Below are 25,499 nucleotides of genomic sequence, written 5' to 3'. Positions count from 1 at the left end.
AAGCTGGTTGAAATAATTATTCTTGACTTTAAGAAATCGTTCTTTTTATTCCTGAAGGCTAATGGAGTGCGAGAAGCTCGGGGCCAGGCTGAGCTAATGGCGGCCAGCGTGGAGACGTGAGGGGGGCAGCTCCTCGGTCCTGCTGTAATGAGCAGACCCCCCACACACACCCCACCCCACTCTTAACAGGCAAATGAAGCATTGAGAAGCGCTCTCTAGGTTAATGGAGCCACACATTGGGTTTAGGGGAGAGGATTTTTCTTGAGGAGTCTTTCTTGCAGTGCAGGGGCCTGCTTCTGATGGGCCAGGCTCTCCTTTCAGAAGGAATGTTCTCTCTCAGGCCAAATAAGAGTTAAGGAAGCACTTCCTGAAGCAGAAGGAACCCAGCCTTTAATCAGGTCTTCTCACGTGCCAGGGGAACTATGGTGGCCTGGTGGGTAAGGAGTCGGACTACCAACACTAAACCAGGAGGTTTGAATCAACGAGCTGTTCTAAGGGAAGAAAGATGGGCAATCTCCTTCCGTGCAATTTACAGCCTCTGAAAACCCATGCAAGAGCTAGCTATGAGTTGGTTCTGACTTGATGGTACATAACAAACTCAAACACCAAGGCATACATATCCTCACAGCTGCCCTAGGGATGAAATCTGGCAATTACTCACACATTACCCACCAGAAGGGAGCTCTGGCAGCCTAGTTTGTAGGGATTTGCACTGTCACACCAAAGACAGGCAGTTCAAGTCCACTAGCTATTCCCCAGGAGGAAGATGGGCAAGTTTCCATGCAATTTATAGCCTCTGAAAACCTGGAGGGTCAGCTATGAGTCAGGTCAACAGCAGTGAGGTGCAACTTTAAATTACTCACCAGGAAATTGAGTTCCACAGGGTCAATCAAGGTCAAATGGGAAAATCACCAGTGACCAAGGGGAGATACGCAAACTTCTTGGCCTTGGTCAGAGGGTAGATGGAAAGGGATGGGCTGTGGAAATCAGCCCTTGTAAAGAAATGCAGACACTCTTAAGGTTTAACTGAATAGGTGTAAATGCGTGGAGTATTTACAGAGGTGGAGGCAGGATTAAAGAAACTAATAAGAGATAATAAAGCTACTAAACCCTGTAGTGAGCGTGGAAAAGTGAGTCATTGCTTATGGAGGACTGAGTTTCGGTCAAAGGTGATGAACCAGTTTTGTAGATGGTGATGATGGATCCACCAGTCAATCCTCAGGAAAAAGATGTGGCAATCTGCTTCCAGCCTTGGAAACCTTATGGAACAGTCCTATCCTGTCCTATAGGGTCACTGTGTTATTGCTGTTGTTTTTATCAAGTGTCATCAAGTCAAGTACAACCCACAGTAACCCTGTGAACAACAGATCTGAACCCTGTCCTATCCTGTGCCATCCTCACACTGTCTGACACAGTACAGCCCAATGCAGCAGTCACTGTGTTGGTCCACCTGGTTGTGGGTCTTCCTCTCATTTGCTGACCTGCTTTTCAAGCATCATGTCCCTCTCCAAGGAATAACTTCTCCTAGCAAAATGCCTGAAGTATGTGAGAAGCTTTGTCATCTTTGCCTCCAAGGAACACTCTGACTGCACTCTCATCAAGATATATCTGTTTGTTCTTTTGACAGTCCATGGGATGTTCAGTGCTCTTCTCCAACAATACAACTCAAAGGAATCAATTATTCTCCTGTCATCCTTATTCACTGCCCAGCTGTCAGCTCTATAGCAAGTGATCAGAAAGACTATGGCCTGAATCAGATGTACGTTAGTCCCTAAATTGACATCATTACTCTTCAATAATTTGGCGAGGCCCTTGACTGCAGACTTTCCCAGTGCAATTGTCTCCTGATTTCCTGACTGCTGATACCAAGGCTGTTGATTGTGGATCCAAGTAAGATAAGCAAGGGTCACAAGGAGTGGGGTTCAACTTGTCAGCAGTAGGTGGGGGTGGTATCAGCTACACAATATTGTGAATCATCAATGCTCCTGAACTGGATACTTTAAAATGATGGATCATGTATATTCATACACACACACACACACACACACACACACACACACACACGGGAGTTCTGGGTGCCTAGTGATAAAGAATTGTGCTGCCAACCCAAACGCAGGCAGTTTGAATCCACCTGCTGTTATAAGGGAGAAAGATGAGCAATGTACTCCAGTGCAATGTGCAGTCTCTAAAAACCCACCAGAAGGTCAAGCTATGAATTAGTTCCAACTTGATAACACGTGAAAACACAATATACATAAATAATTGACTATGATAAGAAAGCCTCATAGTGTAGTAAGTTATAGATGTTGGGCTGCTAATCATAACTCCAGCAGAGCGAACCCACCAACCAATCCAAGGGGAAAAGATAAGATAATCTGTTCCCACAAAGGTTTATAGTCTCAGAAACCCTATAGAGCGGTTCTACCCTGTCCTATAGGATCACTGTAAATCATATTGACTTAATGGCAGTGGGCTTGATTTTGGGGTTATCATTTTAAATTAGAATTTTTAAAAGAGAGAGAGATGCTAAAATGCATAGTGCTGAAAGGGAACTGAGGTGGGGGAGAAAGGGGTGCTGGAAATAGACTTTAACAAGAGTCTTAGCTGTGGGAATGGGCCCAAAGCCCTCAGAAGCTACAGCCTTCAGTGTTGGTAGAAAAATGCAGCCACTCCCCAAAATGCAGGCTGGCAGAGGGAAAGAGAGATAGCCCCTGACCTTGCTTTCCTCCTGGCCTCAGCTCCCCTGACAGCACCTCTCAGTGGCTGAACCCAACTTGAAGCCAGAAAGTAAGCCTTCTTTCTGGGCATGAAGCAAAGTGGAGAACGGCAGAAAGTGAGTCTGGTAAGGAAAGAAAATAACCAACATGGGATGGGATAGTTTCCCTGGGGCTTTCTAAGAAAGGGGAAACTTGGACCCAAGAGGCCAGGAGAGAGCAGAAACGAGAGGGAAGGTACAGCCCCTTAGTCTTGAACTCCGATTCCTAAATGCTGGTGAGTATTCAAGTGGACATCCTTGAGACCAGTCAGAGAAACACAGAAGCTCATGTAGTATGTTGTTAAGTACCATATAGTCCAGTAATAATTATAGCAACCCTATGAACAATAGACATGAACCCTGTTCTATCCTGTGCCATCCTCATCATCTCTGACACTTTAGTCCAGTCTGTAACCATCCATCTCGTCAGGGGTCTTCCTCTCTTTGGCTGACCTTCCACCCTTCCATGCATGATGTCCCTTTCCAAGGAATAGTCTCTTTTAGCAACCTGCCCAAAGTATAAGAGATGAAGCTTTGCACTCTTGGAAGAATTCAGAAGTGGAATGAGAACCCTAGAAATAGCTGAATAACTAACCAGAGGAAAAAAAAAACAAGCAGTTTCCTGAAAAACAGGAGTTTGTTTGCAGGTTTGGAGGAGGCAGGAGAAGGAGCTAATTGAGTGATTACCAGGTGTCAAGCACTTGACATGCATAAAAAGAGATAGGGATGCAAGCTGGATGACAGGAAAGGCACACAGACTGTACAAAGCACTGAGGTAGGAAAAGCAAAGAGGGTGGCAGCCTGAGTTTACTCAGCAGGAGGCTGAAACAGAGCTAGGGAGGGCCTGGGCCCCCCACTAACCTACCCCTGTCATTCTAGAGGTGTGGGAACCAGCCAGAACGGCTGAGATTTGCAGAGGCAGGCGGACTGCTGAGCATGGCAGCCCTCGGGGCACTTGGTGGATGGAGTACCCAGCTGGCCTCCCTGCTGCTCCTGTGGTCCCACAACCCATCCATCTTTCCTCCACACAGAAGCCGCAGGGATCTTTCCAAAACACAAGCCCCATCATGTCAGTTGCGCTTGAGTCCCTCTGATGCTCCCCACTGTATGGATCAAGTCTGAAGTCCTTCACTTCTTCCATGGGTGATGAGGCGAACCTGATCTGCACCCCCAAACCTCACCAGCCTCATGCCCCCACCCCACAAAATACTCCTCATTGAATCACAAAGTGTTCTTTCCCCTCACATGCATGGTTCTCTCTGTTTAAATTCCCTTCCCTCCTTTCTCTTCTCCTTATTTGGGTGCTAGCTGACTAGATTTCACTGAAAACATCATTTCCACCTGCACCTTTCCCTTACAATGCCATTCGCCGATCCTTGGAGAAGGACATCATGCTCAGAAGTGTGGAGGGACCACACAGAAGAAAAAGACCCCGGAGGAGATGGATTGATACAGTAACTAGGGCAATGGGATTAGGTGTGTCAGACTCAGTGAGACTGGCTCAGGACAGGGCAGGCCTCAGAGCTGCTGTATGGGTCACAGGCAACTAGATAACACATAACAACCACAACAGTAACAATTTAACTTTGACGTTCTGATGACTTAGTGGTAAGGAGTTGTGCTGCCTAATCTAAAGGCACCCAGGAAAAATGGACAATCTCCTCTTGTGTGATTTACTGCCTCTGAAACCCACCAGCGGGTCAGCTGAGTCAGTTCTGACTCAACTACATAACAACAAGCAACACTTGTAGCTTCAAATGCAGTCATGAGAAACAATACACAGTTCCCCCGTCACATTTTACAAAACTTGGGTATAGTATCACAACTATGATAATAAATCAGATGGGGGGTTTTAACCCTCAAACTCACTGCAGTCAATTTGTTCTGACTCATCACAGCACTCCATCGAGATTTCAAGGCTGTAAATTGCAACTGGAGGAAACTGTCCTGCTCGTCTTTGCTCCTTAGACTCATGGGTTAATTCAAACTGCAGAGATCCCATGCCTTTGGGTTAGCAGTGCAATTCTCTACAGACTACATCACCAGAGGTCCTGTAAGGAATATAGACACAAACTATTAATAATGTAATAACTACAGCCAAGATCCAGAGTGTTTCCATCAGCATATGGATCCCTCACACGGCCCTCTACACTCACACTACTTCTCTCACTGCAACCTCCTCCTTATTCCCTGGCAACCCTTCATCTGTTTGTCATGCTATAATTTTGTTATTTCAATAATGTCATATAAATGGACTCATATACAATGTGATCGTTTGAGGCTGGGTTTTTTTTTACACTCAGCATAATTCTCTGGAGATTCTTGCAGGAGCCTGTGTCAATATTTCTTTCCCTTTTATTGCTGAGTCCTATTTACTGGCTTTCTACTTTAATACATAGTTCTATTACAAAATGTATTACACAACAAAAGTTCTTCTCTTTGTCTCTCTTTGACTGTAAACCCTACAAGAGCAGGAACCTTGACTGACTTGATCGCTGGTATAGTCTCAATGCCTAACGCACAAACTGTTAGCTTGTTTGCTTACTAACCAAAAGGTTGGAGGTTCAAGTCCACCCAGAGGCACCTCAAAAAAAAGCAGTGGTACTCTATCTCCCAAAGATCAGACACTGAAAATGCTATGGGGTACAATTCTATACTGACATACCTGGAGTTGACAGCCATTCACAGCTTCTGAAAACCCTTTAGACAGCCAGCTACAAGTTGGTTCTGGCTCAATGGCATGTAACAACAACAGTACAATGACTGGTACTTAGTGAATGTGTATGTGTACACACTGTCATATAGAGTCAGCTTTGTGTATATCTCTCTATATATTACATTCCACACAAAGATTATCCATGCAGTTGAATAAAATATGATAAAAGCTTAGTACATACTGATGTGGAACAATTCCTAAGACACACTGTGAAAAGCTATGGACAGAGTATGTGAAAACCAGAGAAAAACTGGATATAGGTGTATTTATGGTCTATACTGATCTTAGCCAAAAGCAGAGAAGACTAGAAACGTTTTTACCTGCATTTTACCGACTAGGCAAAATCATTTGACTGTGCAACTTGTAACAAATTACAGATAACAGTGCAAAGAATCACAATTCCAGAACATTTAACTGAGCTCATGCACAACTTGTGTGTAGGCTGTCTTTCAAATAAAACAAGGGTATACCTCATGGTTTAAAATCAGAAAGATCAGCCATTGCCGTGGAGGCAAAGCCAGCTTATAGCTGACCCTCCAGCAGGTTTGTGGAGGCTACAGATTCTATGAAAAGAGATTGCTCTTCTTTCTCTCTTCGAGCCAATGGTAGATTTAAACCAGAAAAGAGGTACCACTTCAGGAAGAGTGTGTATTAAAGTTGTATTCTGTTATAATATTTATTCAGTCTGTATGCTGACAAGAAGGATGTGCATTCAAATTATATCCTTTCACCGTATTTATTCAATCTGTATGCTAAGCAATGAATGTGAAAGGCTGGACCATGTGAGGAGGCATGTAGCACCGAGATTGGAGGAAAGCTAATTAATAACCTGCAACATGCAGATGCTATGACTTTGCTTGCTGAAAAGTGAAGAGGACTTGAAGCTCTTAATAATGATGATTAAAGACTAATGCCTTCAGTATGGACAAAACTCAACCTGAAGAAAACAGGTATCTTTAAAACAACCAATAAGCAATACTCTGATGGAGAAAAGATTGACGTTGTCAAAGATTTCCTTTTACTTGGATCCATAATCAACGCAGTTGGAAGCAGCAAATGACTTTCTATAAGGAACGCAAACATCAGATGCAAAAATACCTCTTTGAAGTGTTAAAAAGCAAAACTGTCCCTTTGAGGACACCTGACCCAAGCCAAGGTAGTGTCGATTGCCTTGTATGGGATGTTGCCTTGTATGGAATGTGAAAGCCAAACAGTGAATAAGGAAGACTCAAGAACTGATGTCTTGTTGTTGGCAAAAGACATTGAATATACTGTTGTTGTTGTTGTTGTTGTTATATATGCCAAGTCAGGACCAACATATAGATGATCCCCCAGTGGATTTTCAGAGGCAGTAAATTGCATGAGAGGAGACTGCCCATCTTTCTCCTGCAGAGTAGTTCAAAGATTCAAACCACATACCTTCGGGTTGGCAGCACAGCTCCTTACCACTAGGCCACCAGAGCTCCCAGAGCATATTGAATATACCACAATATACCATCAACTGCCGAAAGAACAAATGAATCTTTCTTAGAAGTATAACAGAATGCTCTTAGTAGCAAGAATGGTGAGACTTTATTTTACTCACTAAGGCCACAGAAGGTCAGTAAAAATAAGGAAGATTATCAATGAGACTGATGCAGTGACTACAATTATGGGCTCAAACAGGAGCTATTGTGAGGACAGCACCGGACCATGCAAGGTTTCTGTCTGCTGTAAATAGTGTCACACAAATCCAAAGCAAGTGCCTAATGATAACAATAAGAATAAAACACAATATCTTTAGAAAGAAGCTGGAGAAACTGATGAGATTGGTTATATCTGAGGAGAAGAGCCAGATGGTTGGGGGAGTTAGTGGTTTTTAGACTTTTGGACCATGTGAGTGTAAATTAATGTGTATATATACAGATATATCTATGGAGAAAGAGAGAGCTTTGGTGGCCTAGTGGTAAGAAGCTGAGCTTCAATCCCAAAGGCTGGTGGCTGGAATCCATCAGCTGTTCCATGGGAAGAAGATGGACAATCTGCCTCAGAAAACCTGCTGGAGGGTCACAACAGTGTGTGTGTGTGTGTGTGTGTGTGTGTAATTAAAACTAAATGAGCATATCTGTCAATTAAATGGGTGGCCTGTAATCCCTGAGGTAATGTGTATGTTTGACCCTAATGACTAGACACTGTCACCCACTCCTGGGATCTCCAAGACCCTGAGCCAGGTCACCTTGGCTGGGGGTGCCCAGGATATTTCAGGTACCATTTCAGGACCAGAGGGGCTGAGGCCAAGAGCAAGCAGGTTAGACTTCCCTGAGGGAAAGCAGCCTTGGGAAAAATTTCTCTTAAACCTGAAAGATAGAGAGGTGGGGCTTCAGGCAAAGGAGTGTCTCTGCCTCTCTTTTTCACTGACCTCCTCTAATTGATTGCTCTTTTATGCTTGTCTTCTAGTCAATAACCCCCAAAGGTAACCACTGTTCTAAATTCTATGGCTAAGTGTTCATTTTGCCTCTTCCATCGCATCATGATATAAGTGGAATTATATCACATGTGACTGTGTGTGTACATGTGTGCTTGTGTGTGTGTCCAGCTTCTTTCACTCAACACTGTATCTTTAAGGGTCCTCCCTCCTCTGACAATGAGCACAGAAGAAAAGGGAAGGGCAGAAATGCTAACAGGAAGAAAGAAAGTTACACTGCAGAGAGAACATTACAGGAGGGAAGGGCTGAGCCTTCTTTCTTTGTCTACCTTCGTAGTAATTCAGAGCTGACAGGAAGGTGGGGGGTCTGTGTCTATTTATATCTCTTTGCCAAGCAGATGAACTACAGTGTCTTTCCCTTGGACTAGAAGCCAGGAAGGAGAGTGGTTCCAGAGGGTCCCACAGCAGAACATGAGCACTCCAGCTCTCTGCATTGCCTCTTCCCTGCTCATGCTGCCCTTCACCCCAGACCTTGCCTGCCTTTGCTTCCACCCTGTGTTCCTAACCAGTCAACAGGAAATTCCCTTAAAGTAAAAAGCACAGCCAAAAGAGTATATAAAAAAGATTTAGGGTTGGCCAGGTTAGCAGGCAGGGAGCAGCAAAGATGGAGGTAGAGGTAGGGTAGGATCGGGAAGGGTGAACCACACCCAGAAAAGAAGGAAAGTCTCCAGCAACACTTTCCTTCAAGTGAGATAAGGAAAGTTGGAGTTTTCAATACAACCCCACTCCCCACTCCCAGTCACACAACACGTAATCTTCCCATTTGTAAAGTCCAACCTTCAGGTGCCAGATCACCTTTCCTTGCTGGGTTAACAGAGAAAGTCTGCCATGCCCCTAACAGCATCCTTGGAGCAGTCCCCCCTTTCCCCAGCTCCAGCTATAGCTTCTTAGTCCAGTCATGATCTTGAGGGTGGAAGCCTCAGTTGGGAGAGAGAAGGGCTTGTCTCTGGCCCAGCTCTCCATGAACTCTCCGGGAGACTTTGACCAGCTCCTCTGTTAAGGCTTCCACTTCCTTAGTTGTAAAGCTGAATAAAAATCAGTCCCATAAGGACAAATACTGTATAAAACTATTATTGTAGAATGAGTATGAGGATCCTAGCGGGGGGGGGAGGATAGAAAATTAATCATAGGGTTGCACAATTCTATGGGTTGGTAGGGTGAAGGAAATTGGAAGGATCTTTTGTGGAAACAATGTATTCACCATCCACTCTGAGAGAGAAAGAAGACATAATCAATTTCCATATAGTTTGCTTGGAAATCCTATGGGGCAGCTCTAGTTTGTCCTGTAGGATCACTATGAGTCAGATTCTACTCAAGGACAGTATAACACCATCAAGACTGAGAACACATTCACATGTCTAGCACCTCAAACAGTTCTTTCATGCCACCTCCCAGTCATCACCCTCCTTAGGTACCACTATTATGAACTGAATAGTCAGAAGTTCCTTTTGCCTAAGTTTGAGAAGTCAATAACCAGACTCATGCAGTATGTGGTGTCTTTGTGTGTGCATGTGTGTGTGGCTTCCTAGATCCAATGTTAGGTCCATCCGGTCCATCCACGTCACTGCACGTGGCTACAACTATTTTTTTTTTTTTTTGCCACGGAGTAGTATTTCATTGCATACATATAAATATAAATTTATTCATTCATCCTTCTACTGGTGGGTCTTTGTGCTGTTTCCAGTTTGGGGCTGTTAATAAGTGAAGCTGCTATGAACAACCTTGTACCTGTTTTTGATGAGCCTATTAAAATAATTTTGAGATATGTACTTGACTTCTAAGATAAACAACAACACATCACTTTCCATTTTCTCCAATTAGGTTATGTTGTGCTGGGATGAAATTACAACAGCAGCAAACTGTGGATGAACATGTGGATGGAAGGGAGCAGCCTCAGTACCCCTGGAAGGACCCCATACACCTCCAACAACAGTCTTGTGTTTTCTCACAACTCCTAGCACAGCAAAGGCCACACAACGTGTGGCCAGCTCAGAGAACTGGAAAAGGCACTTTTGGTTTTTTCTTTGGTGTGTATCATCAAGTCAGATAAGATTGGCACAGGAAAAGATCGCCCATCCTTCTCCAGAAGGAGCATGAGGTGGCTTTGAACCACGCATGTTGGGATTGCAGCATAGCGGAAAAGGCTCTTAAATTCTGCTTCCATATACCTCCCATGAACTTTCTGGTGCAGATACTATTTCACAGATGAAAAAGCAGAGGCTTGAGGAGGTGAGTGAGCTGAGTTCAAATCTTGGCTCTGCCAGCTACCAGCCGTGTGACCTTGGGCAAGTTAATTTAAGTTCTCTGAACCTCTATTTCCTGACCTAGAAAAATGAGAATAATAGTATTTACCTTATAGGGTTGTCAAGAGAATTAAATAACAGATGTAAATCACCTAGCATGGTACTTGGCATCTATAAGAATAGATCCCTCCCCCTTGTTTATTTTCTATTCAAGGTCACACAACTAGGAAGAAGCAAAATTTGGAACCAGGGCTCTTAAAGGGAAGGAGGAACATGAAGGAATAATGGGAAGTAAGAAATGCTTACTGAATGCCTCGATGTAGGAATTCACAAATAGGTGTAGAGATTCACACCAAAATTGCTTGCTTTAGGCTTGGCTACCCAAATAGGATTTATTAGGGAGAGAACAGCTGGGCAGACAACAGAGTTGATGGTGTCAGTAATGAATGATCCACTATCACGCTCACCTCATCCAGGAAGGGCTTTGTTGGCCTGAAAGACGAGGTTGAGTCAGAGAATGCAGAGGAGCCAGGGGGAACAACAGGGCTGCAGAGGAGAGAAAGGGCTCTTAGGAGCAGACTCCTGGGAAAAGGGTAGGAGAGCTGTTTGGGCCGTGAATGGGAATGCTCAGGGGACACGCGAAGCACGGGGATTCTAGGGACTCACGTGCATCTGGCTGGGTCACGAGGTCAGTCAGAGCGCCTCTGGGATAAATAACATTGCCACCTCTGCCGCCTGAAAGCAGGGTAAAGCAAGTTTGCAAAGAATATAAGGCAAGGCAGGGAAACCAATCTGGAACTCCTACCCTCATCTCCAAGAGGTGAGGTTTCTTGTCCTGCTCGTTCATCCTTTTGGATGATTCATTGCTGAGCTGTCATCTCATGTGGAGGGTTTCAGAGAGAAGGTGCGGCCACAACCTGGCTTGTCTGTACGCAGTCCCGGAAACTGGGAAATAGGAGGCCTGTTCCCAGGCCGGCCACAGGGCGGCGAGGGAGAGCCAGGGCTTGGTGTTTAGGCCATCTGGGCGATTCCTGCGTTGCAAAGAGCACTGGATTGGGAATCAGAGGGCCTGGGTGCTAGTCCTGGCTGGGCCACCTTTGGCAAGGCACATGCCCCTCTGTATCTTAGCTAACTCCAAAATGGGGACGATGATACTTCTTCTGCTTAAACCAGGACATCTCATCCATCATTTGGGCTGGTGCCTAAATTTTGATAAATCAGAAAAGTCTCCCTGGTTGACATAAGTAGTTAATCATACTCCTAGTTTTGTACTACAGAAAGACTTAGGATAACTACTTTCTTAGAAATTATATCTTACAAATTCATCTGGGGCTGAAATAGGGAATGAGAGAACATGATAGTGTCAGGCCCTGTGCAAAATGCTGTACTCATTTAATCCTCACAACTAACTACCTTTTAGGATAGAACAAGGACATTCATTCCCCTGCCTCTGTTTATTTACTTTTGTATTGGACTTTGCATACAGGGTCGTTTCCGAATCTTAAGTGCACATTCAGCTCAATGAATCCTTATATGCACCTCTATGATCACTACTCAGATCAAGATACAGAGCATTTCCAGTGCTCCAGAAAGTTCTCTCACATTTCGTCTCAGCTAATCCCCTCCATAAAAACCAGTCACAAAAAGCCCGTACAAAAAAACAACAATAACAAAAACCCCAAACCAGTCTCCTTTGATCTGACCCTGGCTCAAGGAGGCTATATCCATATTGGAACAGAATAGGATTTTTGATGAGTTCTTTTCAGAAGACCAACCACAAGGACTCTATCAACTCAACAACTCATTGTCTTTTCAAAATTTGTTTTGATTTTATACTGGTTTGCTTACAAAGTTCATATACATTGTTTTTCACATCAGCTCTTTCCCATTTCCTTTACCCACTTCTCCCTCTACCCATCAAATTGTGCGACCGTATGATTATAGCCCTGCCCATCCTCACACCTCTGCTCCTACACCCCCAAAAGCTTCATATACATTCTACAATACCGGTCTTATACACTATTTGTCCTTATGGGACTGAGTTCGTTCACTCAGCATAATGCTCTCCAGTTCCTCCCAAGTTAGGTAGTAATTTTCAGAATCATTGTTTCTGCATGCTACGTAGTATTCCATTGTGTGAATGAATGTACCATAATTCCCCAATCCATTTGATTGTGGTTGGATATTTGAGCTGTTCTCATGTTCTTGTGATGGTGAATAATGCTGCTATGAACATTGGTATACAAGTCTCCATTTGTGTCTCATTTCTAATTTTCTTGGGATATGTTCCAAACAGTGGAATAGCTGGATCATATGGAATTTCTATGTTCAGCTTTTTTGAGGAAATGCTGAAATGCCTTCCAGAATGGTTGTACAATCCCACCAACAGTGTATAAGCAACTCATTGTCTTTCAGAGCCGACTCATAGCTGACCTTCCACTGGGTTCAGAAGGCTGTCATAGGAAGAGATTCTTATCTGTCTTATCCTACAGAGAGGTACCACCATTTTTAGATTAGCAGCATGACTCCCTACATGCCACACCACCACAGATAATCTCTATTCTGACTTCAGAGTCCCTGAGTGGTGCAAAGAGTTAATGTGCTCAGCTGCTAATTGAAAGATTGGTGGTTTGGGCCCACCCAGAAGTGTCTGAGAAGAAAGGCCTGGCAATCTCCTTCTTGAAAATCAGTCTGGAAGATCAGTCCACAGAGAACATGTTTTACACATTGAAGTAAGCCTGTGTTGGAATCAATTTGACAGCAATAAAACTGGAATTTTGACCTCAGAATAGGATACTGAAGCCCGGAGATGTGAAGCAACTTGCTCAAATTCACACAGCTAAAAACAGTGCCTGTCACAGTATGTTACTGTTGTTAACTGCCGTTCAGTTGCCTGCAATCCCTGACGACCCTATGTACAGCAGCTCTGAACCCTTCCCTGTCCTGAGCCAGTCTCACTGATTCTGACACGCCAACCCTCATTGCCCCAGTTACTGTAGCAATCCATCTCATCTGGGTTCTTCCTCTCCTATCTCTTGTGCTGTCCATCTACTCTTCCAAGTACACACACATACACAGTCTTCTGGAGAGAGTGTGGTAGGAAACCTTGTGAGAGAATGCTGATGTGCTGGACCCTAACTTCACAATTCATTGACTGTCCAGCATGTAGCTTCACAGCGCCAATCTTCTCCACAGCAGCCAGTCTCAGGCAAGGAACACTTTTCCAGCACTCGCTGAGGCCTTATTCTCCTTTAGCTTTGCTTTCTCATTCCCTCTGGTGTTGGAGCAGCCCACCTTGACTAGAGGCGTCCTGAGGGAAAAGAGCACCTTCCCAATCACAAAAGGCTTAAATCTGCAAGTCTTCACATGAGAATTGATTGAGGCTTAATTTCTGGGAGCAAAGTTCAGCAATTTCCTATTGTTGTGTATCATTTGAATGGAACCATAGCTGATCCTCCAGCAAGTTTTTCAGAAATATTTTAATCATAGAGGACGAGATTGCCCATCTTTCTCCCACGGAGCATCTAGTGGATTTGAACTGCATGCCTTTAGGTTATAGTGCAGTTCCTTACCATTAGGACATCAGAGCTCTCTAATTTTCTATTACTAGCTGATAATCCCTTTCTGCAACCCAGCACTAGCCCACCATGGAGTGCTGCACACACCTATGAGGGAATCTTCCCCCCTCTAAATCTCCCTGAAGTCCTCATTGGGCTTGACCTACCAGTCTCTGCCCCTCAGGCTGTCATCCAGGAAGTAGTTATAATTCCCAGATCCCTTCTGGGAGCCTTGATCTCCATTTCCTTTCTATTTTTTTTTTTTACATTTTTTATCATCCTAGCTTATTTACAAAATTCTAATACATTTTTTCTCACACCGGGTCCTTCCCATTTCCCTAACTCCCCCACATTAAATTGTGTAACCCAAAGATTAATCACACACCCCTTCATCCTCACCCCTCTGCTTCCACTTTTCTGCCGCCGCCCCCCGCCCGATCATCATGCTCATTCTACAATAATGGTCTTGTACAGTATTTGTCCTTATGCAACTGAATTAGTTCACTCAGCATAATGTTCTCCAGTCCCTCCCAAGCTAGGTAGTCATTTCCAAAATGATCTGTCTCCTTTCTTGATGAGATGCTCCAATCAGCAGTATCGTGGGTATTCTTCAATCCTTCAAGTGGAGGTCTTGATTTGAACCTGCATGTGTGTGCTTATGTTGATACTGTTCTCAGAATTGTCCTTATCTCTAACTCTCAACATGCCTGGGTTGCCTGTGTGTCTGTGAGAGTATTGTCTCCTTGGCTGTAAACTTTATGGAAGCAGACAGCCAGATCTTTCTCCTGTGACCCATCAACTCATTAGCTTTTTGGTCAGCAGCCAACAACCTAAAGTCTTACATCCCTTACCAAGTCTATAAATGCCTCTCTCTGTCCTCCTGGCTGCAGAAGGCAGCATGGTATACTAGAAGGAGGAATGGCTCTGCTGTCTCATCACAAAGGGATTTGATCTTACAACTTTGCACGGTATGACCTTGAGTATATTATTTTGCTAACATTGCTTCTCTTCTTCTATAACGTTGTCAATGTTGTTACATTCCAATGAATCAACCTGGAACTGACTCAGAGCTGACTGTCCAGGGGGCTTTCAGAGGCAGGAAATTGCATGGAAGGAGATTGACCATTTCTCTCCCATGCAACAGCTGGTAGGTTCAAACCACTCATCTTTGGCTTAGCAGTGAAACTCCTTACCACTAAGCCATCAGAGCTCCTGCTTCCATAGCAATAGACTTTCCAGCATAGGTTGCACTTCTCAGTCTCCCTTTTTACCTAGGTGATTAAGTTTTGACCAGAGGATATAAACAGAATTATCATGTGACAGTTTCTGGGATCCTGTCTTAAAAGTTACTTGTCATGCAACCTTTACCCTCTCTTCCCCACCTCAACTCTCCTCTCATCTATCTTATTCCTGGAACAAACACATGATGGTTGGAGCTCTAGTCACACTTTGGGCCATGATATCAAAGGTGGGTGGTGGAATTGAGGTTCCAGAGTTACCAAGCCTGGACAATTTTCCTTTCAACTTTAACATGAGTAAGAGATAAAACTTCTTTTTCCCCTATTCTTGTTAGGCACCATCAAGTTGGTCCCCAAAGCACAAAAGAAGAATGCTTAATTTGGAGTGAGCAAAGGATCTGGAGCAAGGAAGGCTTCCTGGAGGAGGTGATACAGGACATAAATCTTGAAATCTGAGGAAGCATTTTTTGGAGGACACAGAAAGGCAAGCAGCTGTGCCTGCATGAGGTATATTTATGGAATTTCAGATGCTGTTAGAGCTGGAGGAAGTAGCTACAAGAGATGAAGATCTTGCCTGCCATGAGCTGTCTATTTCTTGGGCAGAGGGCCAGAGCACCTGCCTGACTTAGATTAATGAAGTGGAAAGTGTGTGTGTGTGTGTGTACATGTCTTAGAGGGAATATAGGAATATATGAGTGTGTGTTACATAAAAATATGTGCACTCACACACACACACACAGAGGAGGATTAAACACCTTGTAAGGCTATATTTGTTAGTGCTCTAAGTACGAGCAACAGAGGCTAATATAAAAAAGAAAAAGATAATTTACTCTAAAGACAAAGCATCTCATGGAATTCCAGGGTATAATCATAGTGGGCAAGGCCGTGGAACACTGAGCACCAGGGATGCTGCCCCTGTCAAAGGAAAGTTGATGAGGCAGTTTGGGGAGACTTGAGAGAGTGCACTAAAAAATTTGATGACAGTGTGAGAGATAAGGAGGAACTTTAGAAATCAAGGTGAGATCTAAGGGTACTTATTCTCAGTCAAGTCTCTTGTGCTTAATAAGTAATATTAATAATAATGGTAATGGTGCTGCTGTTGTTGTTAGATATTATTGAGTCAGAACCACCTCACAGCTGACCTTCCAGAAAGTTTTCAGAAGCTGTAAATCACATGGGAGGAGGCTGCCCATATTTCTCCCATGGAGAAGCTAGTGTATTTGAACCACATACTTTTGGGTTGGCAGTGTTAACTGCTTACCATTAGGCCACAAGAGCGTCCTAATGGTAATTATAGGAATTGTGATATAGTGAGGGCTTACTCTATGCTCGATTTAATGGTAAGCATTTTAAGATGTTAATTCCGGTAGTGTCTGAAGAACCCCCTGAGGTACCATCATACTCTTTACAGAGGACACTGAGGAGGAGAAATTATGTAAGTTAGTCAAAGTGGCACATTTTAAAGATAGGACTTAAGACCAGGTAGTGTGGTGTTAGAAAACACATTTTTAACTGTTGTTGTCTGCCTCCTCACCTCCACCATGCTTGGAGATTCTACTTTGTGCTCCAAATGTGTGTGTTTTAGCTTTGGTCTCCAACCTACACGCATACACGTCATGGCTCAGATGTGCACTGTTCTTTCTCCATTTGACCCAGAGCTCGGACTCAATCACAGAAAGTGCCCAGGATAAAATGCCACTTACGATCTGTATCAGCCCGTACATCAGGGTCAGCCCTCCCTCTGCCAAATTGTCCCAAATCTCTATGTCCTCTCTCCTTTTGTCTGTTATCTTACCTAAAACTCATTCTCACAAACACACAAATGACTAAGAAGTATTTTTAAATCTTACTATGCTCTTAAAAACAAAATTAACAGATACCAGTAACTCACATGTCACCCATAGCAACTTGATTCTGACACATAGCAACCCACTAGTGCCCCATAGAGTTTATCTTTATGAAGCCAAAATAGTTGGTAGGTTTCAACTGTTGACTTTTTGGTTTAATCACCAAGCACTTAGTCATCACTCCATTAGTGCTCACACTCTGTTTAACAGTTCTTAAAAGCCCAGGGTGCTCCTTAGGAGCAAGGATGATGAAACATGGGTCTCACACACCTTGGGCATGTTGTTAGGAGGAGCTAGTCATTGGAAAAAGACATCATGCAGGGTAAAGTGGAGGGTCAGAGAAAGAGAGGGAGACCTTCAACAAGATAGATTGATACAATGACTGAAATAATGGTCTAAAGCATATCAGGGATGGTGATGATGGCACAGGGTAGGGCAAGGTTCAGCTCTGTTGTTCACAGGGTATTGTGAGTTGTAGTCAACTTAACATCATATAACAGCAACAATAACAAAAGTCAGTCTTTTTTGTTTGTTTGTTTTAAAAGCTTAAAACAGCATTATTAAGGGGACTCTCGGGCGGGATCCAAAAGTCAGTCTTATGGTTGCTTAGCCTAAACCACATTATGGTCTTTCTCTATACCATTCACAATGTTCCATTTACTTCAGAGCAAAATCCAAACTCTAGTCTAGCATTCAAGGCCCCTTTGTGTGCTGGATCCAAAACATTTGCTCATCTGTATAGCTGACTTCACAACTAACTTGTCCATTTGTTCAGACATTCCGTTCCAATAAGGAGAACGGCTTGTTCAGGGTAGTGCAGGGGACAAAGGACTTTCCTTTCAGGGAATGTTCAGGGGAAAACTGTCCCCAGGGATTGTGTTGCTGAGAAATGTTGGCAGAGGGTGTGGCTGGCAGGAAAGACACAGCAGCGAGAGAGATGAGACGAGGAGGCTGAAGGAGGCCTGATTTTTCTCGCCACTGGGTTTTTGTATGTTAAGTGCTTTGCATATATTAACTTCTTTGATCCTCATAACAATTCTATAAACTTATTATATGCTGTTGAACCAACTAAGATTCACAACACCTCTATTAATAACTGAGCTGAAACTTACCCTATCCTGTGCCAATCTCATAATCTCCACCATGCTCAAGCCCATTATTATAATAATCTCTGTGCCTATCCGTCTTATTGAGGGGCTCATTCATTCTCTTTCTCTGACTCTCCACCTTTCCCAGCATCATGTCTTTGCCCAGGGGCTTTTACCAGTCCTAACAACATGCCCAAAGTGGAGTTTCATCATCCTTGTTTCTACTTGGTTGCCTTTCCTGCAAGATAGACTTATTTTTCTTTTGGCAGTCCATGAAATGTCCATATTCTTCACCAACACTACAATTAGAACACATTAATTCTTCCTTGGTCTTCCTTGTTCATTGTCCAATTTCCAGATAAATAAGAAACAACTAAGAATACCATGGCATGAATCAGGCCCACCTTAGTCTTTAAAATGGCACTCTTGCTCTTTAGTACTTTGGAGAGGTCCTTGACAGCAGGTTTTCCAATGCAATATGCCTTTTGGTTTCTTGACTGTTGTAACTGTGGGTGCTGATTGTGGATCTAAGTACTGAAATAATTGGAAAGTTCCGTTTTATTCTAGTTCATTGTTGTCAGATGATCCAGTAGTGAGGAGATGTGCTTCTTGATGCTGAGATATAATCCATATATTGAAGGCTGTAGTCTTTGATCTTCTGCAGCAAGTGCTTCAAGTCGTCTTCACTTTCTGCAAGCAGTGTTGTACTGCAGCATGTGGCAACAAGATCAGAGGAAGACTCATCAACAGCCTGTGTTACACATTTCTTCTTCATACAGTTCTACTGTAGCTACTATTATTGTTCTCATTGATGGATGAGGAAAGTGAGCAGCGGTAGATTATCTAGTAAGCAAAGGTAAGGGCTTACGTATGCTTACTCATTGACCAATAACAAACAGATTTACATGAGTCATGAAACTCACTACAGATTAGTAAACAAGTCCAAGGAAGCCCTTGTATACCTTGCTTCCTGCATACCTCATCCTTGTCAGAGACTGTATGCTGGAAAAGAGGCTTTGGCTCTGTAGGAAGGTGTGGTGGAGTTGGGAGAGAGACAAATGCCAGCCATTAAGGAGAAACAGTATTTGATGTGATTTGAAGGAGATGTGAAACTGTTCATAGAAGAGTAGTAAGTAAGCACAAGTAGGTCCACTGTCTGTCTCCTTGCTCATAGGATTCTCCAGTGTTAAAACTGAGGCACAAGGTATTGATAAATGCAACCCTGCTGGCTCCTCTGGGTCTGTCTATTCACATCACAGCCAGAGTCCCATTCCAGTCCTTCACCCTTTCAATCACTGGTATCTCTCTTCCTCAGTCACCCTTTGTCTATATCTGGCCTCACTTTCTGCCTTCTCTGTTCTCTCTGTTTCTGTTTGCCTCACATCCCCCTTCTGGTTAGTAACACACACACACACACACACACACACACACACACACACATTCTTTCTCTCATATACACACTTCCCACTCCCATCACTCATCATCCATCAAAGTCAAACAGGGAGAACTGGCACTGCGACCAAGCGCGGCACCATTAATAAAGTGCTAATGCCTATCTCTGAGGAGCCTGTGGGAGAGAAGGGCTGGGGGCTGTGTCCTCCAAGGGGCCAGGAGCAAGGTGGGAGGGCAGTACACTGGTGGACAGAGACAATCTGCTTAATTGTATTTGTCCCAAATGGGCTTTGGAGTAAAAAAAGACAAGGATGTGACTCTCCTCTATTTGGGAAGGTTCTGGGAAACAATGGGGCTTCCTTATACTCCAGTTCTCGTTCTTGGCTGCTTCCTGTAGAATGACATGAAACCCGCCATGTTTTTTTGGCATTTCAACCCTGACCGCTGAGGAAGAGGATCCATGCAGAGCTGGGGGTCTGGAGCAGCCTTGAGACAAGGGGCCTGTAGCACGAGAACAGCAGGAAAAGGTCTAGTGAGATAATGAATCTGATTTAAAAAGAGATTCCACAGAAGAGGACCAGGAGCCAAGGAGGGCCCAGCTTCTGTCATTCTCACTGCGCTTTGAGCTATGCGTTTCCATGTGTCCTCAAGAGAACGATGAGCTGTGTCTACCAGGATGGACTGATCACAACTCCTCTTCTAATCCACCTGATGGGTGTGGTCTGTACTTGGGAGGGGATCTCAGTGCCACTGTCACGCTAATGGGGGTGTTTGAAGACATGTGAAGTGATCGATCGTCCACCTATTTTTGTCAAGGGACTCTCAATTTTATCATGTCTGGCATTACTGTTGTTGTTACTGTTTTTGTTTTAGGCCCTATAACTCATAGCAACCCTGAGGACAAAAAAAAAATCAGAACCTTGCCCTATCCTGCATTATCCTCCCAATCTCCACCACGTTCAAACCTTTATTGCAGTCACTGTGTCACTCCATTTTGCTGAGAACCTTCCTCTCTTTCTCTGACCTTCCAGCTTTCCTAGCATGATGTCCTTCTCTAAGGACTAGCCCCTTCTGACAGTCCAACCAAAATGTATGAGGTGAAGCTTAACCATCCTTGCCTCTAAGGAGAACCATGGTTACACCTCTTCCAAGACAGATTTGTTCTTTTGATCTTGAAAACTTGTGAGCAGCCATAGAAAATTAGGGTCTTTTAGCACAGAAAAAATGACAAGAGTTTCTCCAAATTATCCCAAGTATAATTTGCCTATGTATGTGTACAGGGTCCACTGAGCACATATTGATAAGTGAATGAATCTATCAGCCATGAGTCGAAGAAACACCTTATATAGCTGGTAGATCAAGAAAGCAAAGATTTTCATCACTGGTCCTCTTGACAACACCATGATGGATGGAGAAGAGATTGAGATTATTAACAATTTCAGCTTGCTTGGTTCTACAATCAACACTCTTGGAACTAGCTGTCAGACAATCAAAAGGTGAACTGCGTTGGGAAAATCTACTGTCAGAGACCTCTCCAGAGTGCTGAAGAGCAAGGATATCAGTCTGAAGACTAAGATGTGCCTGATCTAAGCCATGGCCTTCTCATTTACTTGCTATTTATCAGAGAGCTGGACCTGACTAAGGATAGCCGAAGAACTGATGCCTTTGCATTGTGATGCTGCAGAAGAGTAGTGAATATACCATGGACTTCTAAGAGAATTAACAGATCTGTCCTGGAGAGGCTGAAACCAAGTTGCTCCTTGGAGGCAAAGACTGTGAAGCTCTGTCTCATATACTTTGGGGATGTTGCAAGGAGGGACCAATCCCTGAAGAAGGATATCATGCTCAGAAGGGTGAATGGACAGCACTGGAGAGAAAGACCCTGGATGAGATGGATTCACACAGTGACTAGGATAATAATGGGGGTAGGTATTTCAGAGACAGTGAGATTGGCCCAGGATAGGGCAGGCTTCAGATCTATTGTATGTACATAGGGTTGCTATGAGTTGCAAGTGACTCTACAGCACATACCAACAACAATTAGTAGATAGGGAGCTCTGGTGTCATAATGGTTAAGCACTTGTTGACTAACCAAAACTGCTCTGTGGGAGAAAGATGAGTTGAACTGCTTTCTTGAAGGTTACTGCTTTGGAAACCCTGTGGGGCAGTTGTGCTCTGTTCTGTAGGATTGCTGTGAATTGGAAGCAGCTCAATGGCAATGGGCTTTGTTTTGTTTTGGTTTTGGTTTTTTAACTGGTGGATGTTATTACAGACTTTCAAAGTCAGAAGCAGACTTTGGCAAGAGCAAACACGTACACACAAGTCAGCTTCTGATGAAACAAAAAGATGCAAGTTGGGATTTTAATTCTTTTGTGATAATGAATCCAGTAGGAGGTGGGGTGGGGTCACTGCCCAGGCTCCGGGTGTATTTCTATGCTTGGTCATGTGATTATAATTCCTTTTACTTGTATTTCCTCTGTATAAACTGGAATTTTCTGACCAAGTACTTCTCTGGACCACATAAAAGCTTTAAGGGATTTATAAATAGAGTTAAAATCACAGGATTGTTTTTCCACCGTTCCGGTTCTGTAAATTGAGATGTTTGCAGTGAGAGATGGGTCACCCTCTCAGTCCCCTTCCCAGAAAATTTATTTTTCTATTGCCTGTGCTACCAGGACCTCTGAAGCCTGAAAGAGAAGCCATTTCCCTTTCTGGATTTCTTCTAATCCAGAGAGGAGGGGCAGTACCATGGGAGAAATTTCGGTTAAAGCCCCCTACCCAGCCTGCCAAGGGACTTGGGCAGTTGGCTATCAAAACCACCTGTGGTTCAATGGATTCCAATTTATTGTAACCTCACATGTGTCAAAGTAAAAGTGATTCTCAATGTCTGATTTTTTTCCCCCCAAATAAAGTGTCAAGTTTTCCTCTCAGGTGCCTCTGGGTAGATTCAAACTACCAACCTTTATGCCAGCAGCTGAGCACTTTAACTGTTTGTTTCACTCATGAACTCCTGGAGGGCTGAATATGAGGAAGAAATTGAGGAAATAATCCTAATCACTTAGAATGCTGGAGACCTTTTTCTACCAGAAATTGCTTCCAATTTGGAGCTTCCTAGCTTCCTTCTAAGAATCTTCTCTTGTCAAGAAATTTTTTCCTTCTTAGGCAATCCAGTCTGTCAAATCCTCCTTCAAAGGTTTATTGCAAAGTCCTTTAATACTGTATTTTTGCTGGAACAATGATAATGAACATTAAGAAACAATAGTGATTGTAGGAGAGATGAGACTTGTAGAGACTGTATTGGATGGTTCTGTGAACACATTCCTCATGGTGACATGCTCCTCTGGTAAACCTTTACACTTCCCTAGGTCAAGAGTTCTTAACAAGAGGTCATTTTACCTCTAGGAAACATTTAGGTAGGCTGGGTGGATCAAACTGTTGCACACTCAACTGAAGGTAGAAAGGTTGATGGTTCTAATCCACTCACAGAGGCTCCTTGGATCACAAGCCTGCTGATCTATTTCCAAAATGTTGCATCTTTGAAGTCTATGGAGCAATCAATCCTCTTCTGTGTACAGGGCGTCACTGCGAGCTACAATTGATCAGCCAAGCAGCAAATAGTAAGGGGATAATCTGATAATGTCTGCAGACACTTCTGGTTGTCAAATTTGGGGAAGGAGTACCTCTGGCATCTAGTAAGCAGATGGCTGCCAGGGATGCTGTTAAATGCCCTACAATACATAGGAAAGCCCTTACGACAGAGAACAATCCAGCCCAGGATGTCAGTAGTTCTGAGGTTGAAAAATCCTCAGTGGAACTCACCTTAATGATTTGCAGGGGAGGTAGTGGATCCAGGGATCGAGCCCTGGTAAAGGAACCATTTATTGCCATGGTGTCCAGCTCACAGAGTGGCCTCTTGGGGTATATGCTCTCGACTTAGTAGACAAAGGAAACAACCATTCTACCCTGTTCTAAAGCTCCCCAAATCTGCAAACTAAGGAGGATATGAGTCCATGTAGGGGTGAAAGTGCCTGTGTAGGGGAGTCAGGTGGTCCCATGTTGGTCTTATCCGGGGTGAAAGAAGCAGAGGAAGAGTGACACAAAAGCACCCCAACTCACCCCATCGTAACTGATGAATCTGGATGATGTGACTTGTCCTTCCTGAGCGGGGAAGCAGGAGGGGACAACTGCATGGGGAGGGGGACCATAAGCTGGCCTCACTGCCGTTGTCAGCACATCTCTCTCCACTGCTGATCTCAAGGGCAGCATTACCGCAGCCCATTACAGCCCTAACCAGAGACAAATACAGTAGCATTAATTTAATTTTATTTACATTTCAGAGTCATTTAGAGGGAATAAATTGAACTGAAGTTGATTGAAAGTGTCCTACAGGATGAGCCCTGAGCTTCTTCAGGCTGCCAGGCTTTGATGAATGATGGCAGCCGTTTGTGCCCAGAGCACCAGCTCCCTCCACGGCTGGGCAGGAGGTGGGAGGAACCAGGGAGGGCAGCCTGTTCCAGGAAGCCAGGGGGTAGAAGCCTGGACCTTCTCACTCCACTGCCTTCCACTAACTCATCAAACAATTTGTCTTTTCTCCTCTCCTGGTTTGTTTACAGTCCTGGGATGCCTTCATCCCTGCAACTATCATTTCTTACTTTGTTTAGATTTATTATTGGAGTTAGTTTTTAGGGTTAGGATCAGTGTTAGTGGTAAGTTTATCCTTCTTGTGGTTGATTGCCTTCAAATCAAGCACAACTCATAGTGACCCTCTAGAACTATTGACATTTACCAAAGTTCATTGAGTTTCCGGAGGCATGTTATTTAGGAAGTGGATGCCACTTCTGCTTAGGGTTACTGTATTAAAGTTAAGATTGGCTTTTTGGAGTTTTTTAATGGCTCTGAGTTTATTTCCACCTGGGGTAGACAGAGTTCTGGATATTGGGAAAGCTCACCTGTGATTGGATAGTAAAGAATGACGTTCTCTTATGTGAATGACAAAATCTGGAACAAAAGGTGCATTGCAAAGTGTACTGGGGGATAGGGAAAGGAGGAAGAGGTGGAACAATGAATGAATGAAAATCCAATCTTTCTGTAAATGTTTGCTAAAAGCACAATTAAAGAAAAGAAATGGGGTTCTCTTGACTTGGTTTTGGTGTTTTGCTTTTTTGATATAAAGAACTAGCCACGTCTCCACTTAGAGCACCTGCCTAGTCTATGGGACAGACAGCAAGGTGCTGACACCTGGCCCTTCAGGTTGTGATGGTGCCCGTTCCAGAGGGACCTGTCACTGGTGGGCTGCCTGGCTACTTCTTCATGGTGCCCTGGGGCCGATTATGAGTTTTTATGCCTCTGGAGGCCTGAGGGCATCCAAAGTGCTGGGGAGACTAACAAAGGGGCCATGAAGGGGATGCTTATCCAAAGAAGAATCTGCTCCCCCAGTGGCCTAGGTCAACCTTGGGGAGCCCTGGAGATTGGGGGATGGCTTCCCTAGAGTAGTCGGCACTTGTGTAAGAGCCGTCAGAGGAAGTGGACCCCAGGAGGCTCGGGTAATAGTTGTGGGTGGCCACAGGTGGAGGGGGTAGTTGCCACCTGCTCTTGCTTGTGGCTTGGTGGGAACCTCAGTCAGTATTGACCCTTTGGTGCACATTCACAGATGCTAAAATGAAGCCTATTCACACAAGTGAACTCAGGCGGCCATTCCATCAGTGGGTCATTCGTGGAGACAAGATTAGTATTTTTAAGAATTCTTTCTCTGACAGTGTAAACTGGTGAAATGTGGGTCACTTTAATTGAAAACGCGTTTCTCTTCCTGGATTAGAAACACTAGCTTTGAGCTGAATATGATTGCACTGTTTTCACAGGGACTGTATCCTGCAGTCTCCCTCAGACTCTATGTCACCGTGCATATAACTTTCCAGCCCGTGCAGGACTGGGAAGTGTCTGCATAGCAAAATCATTTTGCACTCCCCTGCTCACCAAAAGACTGATGGTTTGAACCCATTCAAAGTTGCTTCAAAAGAATACCCTGGCTTTTTACTTGCATTTGATTGTTGTGTGTGTTGTTGAGTCAGAATCAACCCTTCCAATGGGTTTTCAAAGGCGGTAAACTGCTGCAGAGGAGATTGCTCATCTTTCTCCCAAGGAGCAGCTGATTGAATCTCCCGGATTCGATTTGCCTGTCTTTGGGTTTGCAGCACAAATC

The sequence above is a fragment of the Elephantulus edwardii genome, unplaced genomic scaffold, assembly GCF_000299155.1.
Source record: "Elephantulus edwardii isolate Elephantulus edwardi_28Jun2011 unplaced genomic scaffold, EleEdw1.0 scaffold00017, whole genome shotgun sequence".
Lineage (NCBI taxonomy): Eukaryota > Metazoa > Chordata > Mammalia > Macroscelidea > Macroscelididae > Elephantulus > Elephantulus edwardii.
The sequence above is the reverse complement of the archived record's forward strand: the minus strand, read 5'-3'. Positions refer to the sequence as shown.